We start from the raw sequence: 14,015 nt of genomic DNA, 5'->3' as shown, positions 1-14,015 counted from the left end.
ATTTGTTTAAGTATTTTTTTATTTGCTAGTACCATGCCTTTGGATACATGTCCTTTTTGTATGTTCTATACACACTTCCTTTGCTCCAAGTGTTGAAATGTCTTTAAAGTAAATACCATGTCATAATTAATTCTAAGGGAATTTATTTTCCACAGAAAGCTATTAAAAGAACATAATGATGCTTATTACTAATCTTATGCGAGATTTGGTGAAATTGCATTGATTCTGGGGTAAACGATTTCAATTACTGGGTACATTAATGGGAGATATACATATATTAGTATTAGAATTGGGATGAATTGTTATATAAAATAATTTCTGTTTTTTACACCTCGAAATACTAGTCTAATACCCTATAGAGTATATATATTCTTGATGGTAATGACATTTTTAGCGGATCTACCAATGTCCGCCCGCCAGTCCATCCATCCGTCCATCTGTCTGTTAAAAGCACTCTAACTTTCGAAGGAGTAAAGCTAGGCGCTTAAATTTGACAAAAATACTTCTTATTAGTGTAGGTCGGTTGGTATTGTAAATGTGCCAAATTGGTTAATGTTTTGTTATAGCTGCCATTTAAACCGATCTCCCGATTTGATTTCTTCAGCTTCTAGAGGGTGCAATTCTTATCTGATTTGGGTTAAGTGGCGTTTTGTTTTGACTTTCAATAACTATCCCAAGTAAGGGCTAAATTGGTTCATAACCTTATACAGCTGCCATATAAACCATTCTCCCAATCTGATTTCCTGAGCTTCTAGAAAGCGCAATTATTATTCTATTTGTTTGGATTTCCACGTCATGTTTTGTTCTGACTTACAATACTTGTGCCAAGCAAGGGCTAATCGTGTCATAACCTGATATAGCGGCCATATAAACCGATCTCCCAAATTGATTTCATTCATAAGCCTCTAGAAAGAGCAATTGCCATCCGATTTAATTGAGATTTTGCACGTGATGTTTTGGTATGCATACTTAATCGGTCTTTAACCTGATATAGCTGCCATACAAACCGATCTTCAGATTTGACTTCTTGAGCCTCTAGAGGGCGCAATTATTGTCACATTTTGCTGAAATTTTGCACGGCGTATTTCGTAATGACTTCCAACAACGGTGCTTTGTGGTCTATACAATGATATAGCTGCCATATAAACCGAACTTGAATCTTGAGCTACTAGTGGGCGAAATTCTTATCCGATTTGGCCGAAATTATGGTTTGAAGCGGTCTATATCCTGATGCAGTTCCCATATAAACTGGTCACCCTATTTTATTCTTGAGCCCCTAAAAGGCGGAATTCTTATTATAAATGGCTGAAATATTACACAATGACTTCTACTATGGTGTCCAACATTAAATTCATTTATGGTCCGAATCGGATCATAACTTGATATATCTTCAATTGCATAGCAATTCTTTTCTTTTATCCTTTGTCTGCCTAAAAAGGGATACCGGGAAAAGAACTCGACAAATGCAATCCATTGTGGTGGGTATATAAGATTCGACCCGGCCGAATTTAGCACGCTTGTACTTGTTTCAATTTGTCCCAGATTGGTCGAGATTTGTATATAGATGCCATATAGTCCGATCTCTCGATTTAAGGTCTTGGACCTATAAAAATGCATATTTTTTGTCCGATTTTGCTGAAATTTGGGACAGTGAGTTGTGCTAGGCCCCTCGATATCCTTCTTGAAAATGGCAAAGAACGGTCTAGATTCGGATAAAGACCAATATTTTGTTCTACAAAATTGAACAGTGACATTTATTTATAGGACCACTCAATGTCGTGCAGTATTTGGTCCAAACCGGACCATATTTGGACACAGCTGCTATGGGTGCATAAATAATGTATTTTTAACCGGATTATAACGAAAGGTGGTTTACATTTATACCCGATGTGGTGGGTATCCAAAGTTTGGCCCAGGTGAGCTTAATGCCTTTGCATTTGTTCATTATTAATCTATCCACATTCTTCAAAAAAATATTTTAACATTCAAACAAGACGTCTCATCATTACCTGTTATCAGAACCAGACAAGGGCAAGATTGCCAAAGAACTTCCATAATACACAAAGAGTGCTACTATGGTTTTATTTCGAATTACATTCTTTGCACAAACCTGGAAAAAAATAGAAAAACTTTAAATCAGCAATATGAATAAATTGAAAGTAGTTAAAAAAATTTGGAACTTTTCTTTAAATTAAAATAGCAGTTTGTTTAAAAAATCCTACTTTTAATCTTAAAAAATAAACATTTAAGTACGAATAAATTGGTAAGACTATTATATTTCTTTAAAAAAAAAAGAAGAAAGAAAGAAAAAGTTATAAATGTACTTTTACATTTATAACTTTTTCACCGTTAACGATGTCTTGACCTAAAAAAATAACAATAACTTTTGACTTTAAGTGGCCATGACAGAACATTTGTCCCATTAGACGAACGTAGAATTGCGTTCTAAGCGTCTCTATCTTCGGCGCTCATTCTAAAATCTCTGACAGCAGATTTCGAGGTGTCTCTCACCACTTGATCTTTCCATCGGGTTTTTGGCCCTCCCGGTTTGTGTGTACCATAGTGATCGCATTCAAAAGACTTCTTCGCTGGGGCTTCTTTATTCATTATGACAATATGACCTAGCCTAACTATGCTAATACGACGCCGATACTCTCCATCAATGCAAACTATTCCATAAATTTTAAGAAGAATCGCACTCAAACTCAAACTGATTGTCATGTTAGTAATTAGGAAATTAAATTTAAATAAGGCTTCTTTATTTTAAAGTTTTGGTTCTTTTCATTGTTAAAATCCAACGAATAAGGACAAATCTTAAATTTTCGGCCAACAATTGGGTTGCCCAAAAAGTAATTGCGGATTTTTCATATAGTCGGCGTTGACAAATTTTTTCACAGCTTGTGACTCTGTAATTGCATTCTTTCTTCTGTCAGTTATCAGCTGCTACTTTTAGCTTGCTTTAGAAAAAAAGTGTAAAAAAAGTATATTTGATTAAAGTTCATTCTAAGTTTTATTAAAAATGCATTTACTTTCTTTTAAAAAATCCGCAATTACTTTTAGGGCAACCCATTTCGAACCGAACACTGATTTTGGTAATAAAATTCAATGATTTGCAAGCGTTGCTCGTTAGTAAGTCTATTCATGATGAAATGTCAAAGCATACTGAGCATCTTTCTCTTTGACACCATGTCTGAAATCCCACGTGATCTGTCAAATACTAATGCATGAAAATCCTAACCTCAAAAAAATCACCCTTTACAAATTTTTAGGTGTTTCGCAAACTGACATGAGCTCGACTCGAAGGACCATATGGGAGATATATCCAAAATAAACCAATATCACGTAGTTACCTACAACAGTAAGAGTATCTAAGCGGATATATATATTATTTCGACCACTATCGTTATTTTAACAGACGGACTCAGGCGTTTTTGTCAATTGTGATACCATCGGAACAGAAGAAAAGGATTCCTACTAATTCCTACCGTTGAAACATCCATCCTTTAAAAAGCCCAAGAACTTGCAATTGTTCTCATCCGCTAATTCAGACAAGTTCCCAAAGAAATGATAACCTAAAGCGGAACTTCTTCTGCCTGCCAGTGCGGGACACACACACAGCACGGTTTCTATAGTCTAATCTTCCTCAAAGACCTAACAGCTTATGCATAAGTCGTTACTTGCAACCTTCAGTCTCTCAGCATGTTTACCGGTCAGACATTGGCCTGTCATGGCGGACACAATGACTGAGATGTCTGTTCTAGGCAGCGGCAATTTAGGCCACATAACTTTGGAATATTCACAACTGATCGTAAAGCCTTAGCTAACCCACTGATTCCAGTTCTCCGTGAATGTGTAAGGTAGTAGTTTCGCAAGCTCGTCTGCTCTACAATTCTCTGGGATATCTCTGGCATCCCGGCATCCAGAACAAGTGAAATATTCAGCCATCTCGTTGAGACATCTGCGTCAGTGGATGGTGGTTCCCCAGAGATTTAATGGTTGCCTGACTATCTGAGAAAATATTTATAACAATCCTTTTGACATAATCAGCGTGTCCCAAATATACCACACCCTTCCAATCCCACCAAACAGACAGCATAACCTTCTTTTGGTGGATATCAGCCTTTGAAGTGGTTTGCGCTGGTTCACCATGCTTGGACCATGATCGTTTTCGACTAACGTTGTTGTAAACAATCCATTTTTCATCTCCAGTTACAATTCGTTTTAAAAACGGATCGAATTCATTGCGTTTAAGGTGCATATCACAAGCGTTGATTCGGTTTGTCAAATGAATTTCTTTCAATACATGTGGTACCCATATTAAAATTGACGCCAAACAAACAAATGTAAACAAAATTTCGCGCACTTTTTTTCTAAAGCAAGCTAAAAGTAACAGCTGATAACTGACAGAAGAAAGAATGCAATTACAGAGTCACAAGCCGTTGACAAAATTTGTCAACGCCGACTATATTACTACTATATTACCGACAATTACTTTTTGGGCAACTCAATATATTTGGTTCAGGTGCCAAGAAGCTCTATATAAGTAAAATTTCGAAATTTTAGCGAAATTTGGTAATAAGTGTGCCGTTTATGTGAATAAGTTCTAATTCGGATGAACGATTTATATGACAGCTATATCTAAATATGGTCCGATCTGGACCATATTTGGGTTTAAAGTAGTTCACTGTTTCAAATTTCAGCAAAATCGGAGAACAAATGAGCATTTTATCGGTTTCTATGGCAGCTATATCTAGAAATAGCCCGATCTGGACCATATACGGGACAGACGTTGGGAGTCTTGTTACAACTCACTGTTTCAAATTTAGACGAAGTTGGGTATTAAATGCGCCTGCTATAGATCTAAGACACAAAATCGGCAGATCGGTTTATATGGCAGCTATATGTAAATATCGTACTTGGACCATATTCAGGATAGATGTTGGAAGTCTTGATACAACTCACTATGCCAAATTTCAGCGAAATCGGGTATTAAATGCGCCTTTTGTAGGTTTAAGATCCTAAATCGCCAGATCGGTCTATATGGCAGCTATATCTAAATATAGTCCAATGTGTCCTATTCATGAACTTAACCTGCGTATAGAGAAATACGAGTCAACTCAATATCTCATTTTTTGAAGACTGTATCGAGATTACAACTGACGGACATACAATCTTGAATCTTGACTTCTTGAGCCACTAGAGAGCGCATTCTTATCCGATTTGACTGAAATTTTGTACAACGGCTTCTCCCATGACCTTCAACATACGTGTCACCATCCCGTAACAACACGTCATTCAGAATAATCAGAAATCAAGTCGCATAACCCAAAACGTCTTTGCACAAGACTGAGCCAAAACAGGGATGCCACCGAATCATCCACACAACACGGTATACATTCTGCTATAGATAGTCTATCGGACACAGCTTGTAATTCAACCTGTTATACATCGTCTGGGACTGGCGATTTAAAGGAGTAAAAACTTTTTATCGTCCAAAGGGTTTTCGGATCAGACACAGACAATTTAGAAACCACCGATTGTGAACGTTTTATAATGTTGGTTATAATGTTCTTGACATCTTCTACAGCACTTATACTCCGGGCAGAAGGCTAATTGCTTCTCGCATAATAAAGAGTTGGATTTATATGCGAAAATTTCGGACTTTTTTTCCGAAATTTTTATATTGAAAGCACAAAATGTAAATCGGTCAGAATCCGTTATATTTCTTGGGTAAAGGTATAATCTTAGAATACTTTCATGCTACTGAAAATTAACTTTTAGTCAAAATACTGTTAACCAAAATACTGTTAATATGTGGCAGAATACATGGTAACAGTGTTCTGAGAAATCCGAGTTCCATACAATTTTTATACCCTCCACCACAGGATGGGGGTATACTAATTTCGTTTGTAACACATCGAAATATTGATCCGAGACCTAACAAAGTATATATGTTTCTGATCGTTTTAACATTCTGAGTCGATTGAAATTTTGCACGAAAACTTCCTATTAGTGTGAGTCGGTTGGGATTGTAAATGGGCTATATCGGTCCATGTTTTGATATAGCTGCCATATAAACCGATTCTGGAACTTGACTTCTTGAGCCCCTAGAGGGCGCAATTCATACCCAATTTGAGTGAAATTTTGTTACAATTGATTTATTTTGACATTCAACAACTGTGCTAAGTACGATTCAAATCGGTTCATAACCTGATATTGCTCCCATATAAATCGATTTCGGATCTTGATTTCTTGAGCCGCTAGAGGGCTCAATTATTATCCGATTTGGCTGAAATTTAGCATGAAGAGTTTTGGATTTACTATTAACAACTGTACCGAGTATGGTCTAAATCAGTTCATAACCTTATATAGCTCCCACATAATCCTATCTCGGATCTTCCCTTCTCGAACCTCTAGAGGGAGCAATTCGTATGCTATTTGGCTTAAAGTGTTTTATTTTGATTTCCAATAACTGTGCCAAATATGGTCGAAATCGGTTCATAACCTAATATAGCTCCCATACAAACAGATTTCCCGAATTTATTGCTTGAGCTACTATAGGACGCAATCCATATCAGATTTGGCTGAGATTTTGCACAATGAATTCCACTTTGGTCTCCAACAGCCGAACCAAGTATGACCCCAATCGGTTTATAACTTGGTATAGCTTAAATAGCATAGCAATTCTGAACCGTTATCATTCAAAGAGATATCGGCCAAAGAGCATGACAAATGCGATCCATGGTGGAGGGTATATAAGATCCCACCCGGTCGAACTTAGCACCATTAAATTTTGCTCATGATTATGTCGAGAATCCTTTCTTTTCAAACCTCCGGAAAAGTTTCCTTATGTACAAATTTGCTGTAACAATTCAAAATTGAGTTTATAAGTTCAATAAAATAGCGGCCGCACCTTTTTTTAGAAAATAGGAAAACGAAAATTTTATTATTAAATCTCAACTTCCCTAATATGTAAGAACATGAGTAACATCTAAACATATACACAATTAACATATTATTGGAATATATGGTTCACATAAAAATTGGCATGTTTGGAATTTTATTGTTATGCCCACAATCATAGGATGGGGTATACTAATGTAGTCATATATATTCCAGATCGCCATGAGTTTATATAGCCATGTCCGTCCGTCCGTCTGTCGAAATCACGATAGCTATCGAACGCGTAGAGCTAACCGCTTGAAATTTTGAACAAATACTTCTTATTGATGTAGGTCGTTGGGGATTGCAAACGGTTAGGATTTGGTTATAGCCCTTCATATAAACCGATCCCCCGATTTGACTTCTTGAACCCCTTGAAGCCTCAATTTTCATCCGATTTGGCTAAAATTTGGAGCCAAGACTTGAGTTATGACTTTCAATATCCATACCAAATATGATCTGAATCGGTCTATAAACAGATATAGCCCCCATATAAACAAATCCCCTGATTTCACTCTTTGAGTGCTTAGAAGCTCAAATTTTCATCCGATTTTGCTGAAATTTGGAACAAAAACTTGAGTTATGACTTCAAACACCCATGTCAAGTATGATCCGCATCAGTCTGTAAGCAAATATAGCCCCCATATAAACCCATTCCCGGATTTTACTTTTTGAGCCTTTAGAAGGCTAATTTTCACCTGATTCGGCTAAAATTTGGTAAACCCCTATCTTATGAATTTCAACATCCATGTCAAGTTTTATCCGTTCCGGTCAATGTTACCAAACAATGTATGTGCCATAGAAACTCTTATGAGTTTTTTTTTTACCCGGGACCCATTTGTATGTTGCTCTAATGACGTTTGTCATTGGACATACAAGAATATTTGGACTTAATGCAAAATTTTACCCGGGACCCATTTGTATGTTGCTCTAATGACGTTTGTCATTGGACATACAAGAATATTTGAACTTAATGCAAAATTTTTAAAGTTCTCAATTTTCCAGTTTTCCACTGCACTGTGCTCAGTCATAATAAACAAGTAAAAGCGTGCTAAGTTCGGCCGGGCCGAATCTTATATACCCTCCACCATGGATCGCATTTGTCGAGTTGTTTTCCCGGCATCTCTTCTTAGGCAAAAAAGGATATAAGAAAAGAGTTGCTCTGCTATTAAAACGATATAAAGATATGGTCCGGTTCGGACCACAATTAAATTATATATTAGAGACCTGTGTAAAATTTCATTCAATTCGTATAAGAATTGCGCCCATTGGGGCTCACGAAATAAAATAGAGAACGATTTATATGGGAGCTGTATCGGGCTATAGACCGATTCAGACCATAATAAACACGTTTTTTGATGGTCATGAGAGGATCCGTCGTACAAAATTTCATAGGCATATCGGATAATAATTGCGACCTCTAGGGGTCTAGAAGTCAAGATCCCAGATCGGTTTATATGGTACTAATTCAGGTTATGAACCGATTTGAACCTTATTTGACACAGTTCTTGAAAGTAAAAATAAAATACGTCAGCCAAATCGGATAGGAATTGCGCCCTCTAGAAGCTCAAGAAGTCAAATCCCCAGACCTGTTTATATAACAGCTATATCAGGTTATTGACCGATTTCAACCATACTTGGCACAGTTCTTGGATATCATAACGAAATACTTCGTGCAAAAATTCATACAAATCGGATAAGAATTGCGCACTCTAGAGGCTCAAGAAGTCAAGACCCAAGATCGGTTTATATGGCAGCTATATCAGGTTATGAACCGATTTGAACCATACTCGGCACAGTTGTTGGATATCATAACAAAACACGTCGTGCGAAATTCCATTCCAATCGGATGAGAATTGTGCCCTCTAGAGGCTCAAGAAGTCAAGACCCAAGATCGGTTTATATGGCAGCTATATCAGGTTATGGACCGATTTGAACCATACTTGGCACAGTTATTGGATATCGTAACAAAACACGTCGTGCAAAATTTCATTCCAATCGGGTAAGAATTGCGCACTTTAGAGGCTCAAGAAGTCAAGACCCAAGATCGGTTTATATGGCAGCTATATTAGTTTATAAACCGATATGAACCATACTTGGCACAGTTGTTGGATATCATAGCAAAACACGTCATGCAAAATTTCATTCCAATTGGATAAGAATTGCGCACTCTAGAGGCTCAAGAAGTCAAGACCCAAGATCGGTTTATATGGCAGCTATATCAAAACATGGACCGATATGGCTCATTTACAATACCAACCGACCTACACTAATAAGAAGTATTTGTGCAAAATTTCAAGCGACTAGCTTTACTCCTTCGGAAGTTAGCGTGCTTTCGACAGACAGACGGACGGACGGACAGACGGACGGACATGGCTAGATCGACATAAAATGTCGCGACGATCAAGAGTATATATACTTTATGGGGTCTCAGACGAATATTTCGAGTAGTTAAAAACAGAATGACGAAATTAGTATACCCCCCATCTTATGGTGGAGGGTATAAGAACCAGTAAGGAAAGACAAAAGTCGGGCGTAGCTGACTATACAGTACCCTACACCACCTGGTGTAAGTAATACTTTTTATATGTATGTAAAACGTATCTCGAAATCTAGTTGGACTTTAATTTGGATACTTATTGAAATATCAAATGGAACCTTGTAAGATTTTCCTACAATAGGACAACAAATTTGGATTACCTCATCCTTAAAAGGCCATATCGGGTAAAAGATTATATGGGAGTTATAACGAAACATGTGCCAACTCAACATCTCACGCCTTATATTGTAGAGATGTGGCCAAACTTGTGGCTTTTACTGCCTTAAAAATCCATATTGGATAAAAATATATTGGAGCTATATCTAAATCAGGACCGATTTTAATGAAATTTTGGGCACGAATTGGAACGTCAAATAGAACGTCTCATGCTAAATCGGACGAAATTTGTGGTTTCTACAGGCTAAAGTCTATTTCGGATGACAGATATATTGGGGACCTGTATCTAAATCTAAACTGAAGTTTATGAAATTTTTCACACGTATTAAGACGTCAAATAAAATACTTTGTGCTACATCTTGTTAAGATCGGCTCCTACAGCATTAAGTGGCTTCTACAGCCTTAAAAGACCATATCGGACAAAAGATATATATCTAAATTTTAACCGATTTCGTTCAAAATCAGTAGCGTTCGCCCTTGGACCAAAAAAGAGACTTGTGCAAAATTTCATGGCAATTGGTCTATAACATAGCTAAATCGAATCAGGAAGTGTTTCTAAGCCGATCGGTATACTTATCAATGGGTCTAGCTCTTCTCTTCTAGGCGTTGCAAACAAATGCACAAAGTACCACAGTGGTGGTGTAAGGTATAAAAAATACCAGTGACGAGCATACAACTGCAATAACTTGGATGCCCATGGGCTTGCTTGGGATTATTTTCTCTTGTACGTACACAGTAATGTGTATTAGTGTGAGTATGTGAGTGAGAATGTGTCAATACCATTGAGAAGTATACATTTGCAATTATATGCATGAGATTTTATGTATACGCACAAAGTAATGTACAATAAGAGAGTATTTTCGCCAAACAATAGTAGAAAATACACAAGAGAATTAGTCAGGTACACAACTAATCGTTTGCTATCGGCTATCGAATTAATTTTGCAAATAAAAATGTTTTACAACAAAAAAGGGACTTTAACCGTAGGCGAAGCTGCTAAAAGGTTTACAACAAACAAAGTTAGCTGCGTTTATCGCTAACGTTTAATATGTTGAAGCGAAACCTAACTCGGCTACAATAAAAGAAAAACATCGTGATAAACACATTTGTCGTTAAAAAAGTCCGAATTGTTTTTTTTTTTTTTTGGCGTACACCATAGGATGAGGGTATACTAATCTAGTCATTCTGTTTGTAACACCTCGAAGTAATCGTTTAAGACCCCATAAAGTATTTTTATTCCTGATCGTTTCGACGTTCTGAGTCCATCTACCCATGTCCATCCGTCCGTCTATCGTAATTACGATAGCAGTCGAACGAGTAAAACCAACCACTTGAAATTTTGCACAGATACTTAATATTGATGTAGGTTATTGGAGATTGCAAATGGGCCATATCGGTTCAGATTTAGATATAGCTCCCATTTAAACCGTTCTCCCGATTTGACTTCTATATCCCCTGGAAGACACAATTTTTGTCTGATTTGGCTAAAATTTTAAACATAGTGTTCTGTTATGACTTCCAACATCTCTGCCAAGCACGATCCAAATCTGTCTATAATCATATATTACTCCCTCTAAAAACCGATCTCCCGATTGAGCCCCTGGAGGTCGCAATGTTTGCCCGATTCTGTTATGACTTTCAAAAACCGCGCCAAGTACAGTCCAAATCGGGTTATAACCTGATATAGCTCCCATATAAACCGATCTCCCGATTTGGCTGAAACTTTTCACAGTGTTTTGTTGTTTTCAACAAGTGTGCCATGTACGGTCCAAATCGGTCTATTACGTGATATAGCTCCCACATACACCGATCTCCCGATTTGACTTTTTGAGCTCTTACAAGCCGCAATTTATGTCCGATTTGTCTGAAATTTTGTAAATAGTGTACTGTTATGACTTCCAACAACTGTGCCAAGTCAAGCTAATATAGCTCCCATATAAACCGAACCCCCGTTTTAACATCTTTAGCCCAAGGAAGCCGCAATTTTTGTCCAATTCAGTTAAAAAGATGCACATTGTGTTCTCTTATGACTTCCAACTGTGCAAAGTACGGTCCAAATCGGTCTCTAACCTGGTATAGCTCCCATATAAACCGGTCCCTCGATTATCTTTTCGGTTTCTAGAAGCTTTAATGTTTACTGGTTTGATCGAAATTTGGCGTGTACAATAAAATTATGCCCTTCAACTAAATTTATTTTGTATAAATTTTTAGCAGAATTCATGGTGGTGGGTTCCCAAGATTCGGCCCGGCCGAACTTAGCACGATTTTACTTTTACTTTACTTTCTATTCTTGTAGAATTTAAGTACATAGAACTCACGTCAGTGATCTAATTCCTCTATATCTATATATTTCTACTTTTGGCAATGCACGCACAGCATATTCCTTAATTTCATACGGTCTGTACTAAACAACAACGAATATACGGAACAAAACAAAAAACATAATAACAACTAAGATAATCAACATTATCACATCATAATTATTATAATAATTATCATTATGGAAAGCACACCAGACAAGCATAATCAAAAGAAAATCAACCATGTACATGCATAAGCATTTGTTGTGAGCACATAATGATCATTAACGAGTTAAAAGAACAAACACACGCAAGCCGTGCAGATAATAGGATTTTTTTTAACAATAAATGCCACCTGTAATAAGTATCTCTCACCACTGTCAAATATGAGGCAAATACCGAAGACAACAACAACAGCAACAGTATTAAGAAATACGTTACACATTCACATACTACAACAGCACACTGACAAAAAGACAGGCGACACCTAACCGGCAATGACACTACTACGCATAGGCACACATAAACATTGGCCTCATGACTTGAACAGCACCACCACACCACCGTAGAAAGAGAAAATATAACAAGTAAAAAGTCATTAAGTTCGCCCGGGCCGAATTTCGGATACCCACCACCTCGGGTATTTATGTAAAACCCATTTAGTCACAATCCGGTAAAAATTGGATAACTTAAGCATCCAAATTCGGCACGGACATTGAGTGGTCTAGGGTCTAGAACATAATATTGGTCTTTTTGACAGATATATCCAATTATATACCGATCTGAACCATATTAAGGGCGAATTGGGCCGAATTAATCTACTGTTTCCAGTTTCAGCGAAATCGGGTAATAGAAGAAGCTTTTATTGGCTTCAGACCCCTTATCGGCAGATCGGTCTATATGACAGCTATATCTAAATATAGTCCGATCTGAACCATATTTAGGTCGGGTATCACTGTTTCAAATTTTAGGGTAATCGGTAAAAAAATAAAGCTTTTATGGTCTTCAGACCCTTTATCGGCAGATCGGTCTATATGGCAGCTATATCTAAATATAGTCCGATCTGAACCATATTCTGGTCAGATGTCGGGAGGCTTAAAATAACCCACTGTTGCAAATTTCAGCAAAATCGGGTAATAAATAAAGCTTTTATGGTCTTCAGACCCTTATCGGCAGATCGCTCTATATGGTAGCTATATCTGCATATAGTCCGTTCTGAACCATATTTGGGTCAGTTGTCGGGAGGCCTTAAATTACAAACTGTTTCAAATTTCAGCAAAATTGGATGAAAAATAAAGTTTTTATGGGCATTAGACCCTTTATCAGAAAATCGGTCTATATAGTTGCTATGTCCAAATATGGTCCGATTTGGGCCGTTTAACAATTTAACCAGCGTGCATCACAAAGACGTATCTGTGCCAAATTTCAGCACAATATCTCAGTTTTTGAAGGCTCTAGGCTGATTACAACAGATGGACGGACAGACACACGGACATCGTTAAATCGTCTTAGAATTTTACGACGATCCGAAATATATATACTTTGTAGGGTCGGAAATTGATATTTCGATGTGTTTCAAACGGAATGACTAAATTAATATACCCCCTATCCTACGGTGGTGGGTATAAAAATAGGAAACATTTTTATGCTGCTACTTTTGCCATCATCACTGCTGTTGTTGTCTAAAACATCATGATATTGTGCCCATAACCACTTGTACAGTATATTAAAATAAACTCAATGTTGAGCAGCGTTGCCACTACAAAAAAATTTCCGACGAAAATATTAAAAAACAAGTAAAAGCGTGCTAAGTTCGGCCGGGCCGAATCTTATATACCCTCCACCATGGATCGCATTTGTCGAGTTATTTTCCCGGCATCTCTTCTTAGGCAAAAAAGGATATAAGAAAAGAGTTGCTCTGCTATTAAAACGATATCAAGATATGGTCCGGTTCGGACCACAATTAAATTATATGTTGGAGACCTGTGTAAAATTTCAGCCAATTCGTATAAGAATTGCGCTCATTGGGGCTCACGAAGTAAAATAGAGAGAACGAT

General features: G+C 37.2%; 1 protein-coding gene across 1 annotated transcript in view; it reads right to left on the bottom strand.

Annotated features, from left to right (window-relative positions):
• Nucleotides 1-14,015, bottom strand: part of LOC106090474 (hemicentin-1) — a 1,337,150-nt gene that overhangs the window by 395,893 nt on the left and 927,242 nt on the right. The window contains exon 6 of the mRNA XM_059367960.1: nt 2,010-2,110. The gene's annotated coding sequence lies outside the window, so the exon portion shown is untranslated. The remainder of the gene's footprint in view (nt 1-2,009; nt 2,111-14,015) is intronic.

The sequence above is a fragment of the Stomoxys calcitrans genome, chromosome 1, assembly GCF_963082655.1.
Source record: "Stomoxys calcitrans chromosome 1, idStoCalc2.1, whole genome shotgun sequence".
Lineage (NCBI taxonomy): Eukaryota > Metazoa > Arthropoda > Insecta > Diptera > Muscidae > Stomoxys > Stomoxys calcitrans.
The sequence above is the reverse complement of the archived record's forward strand: the minus strand, read 5'-3'. Positions and strand labels throughout refer to the sequence as shown.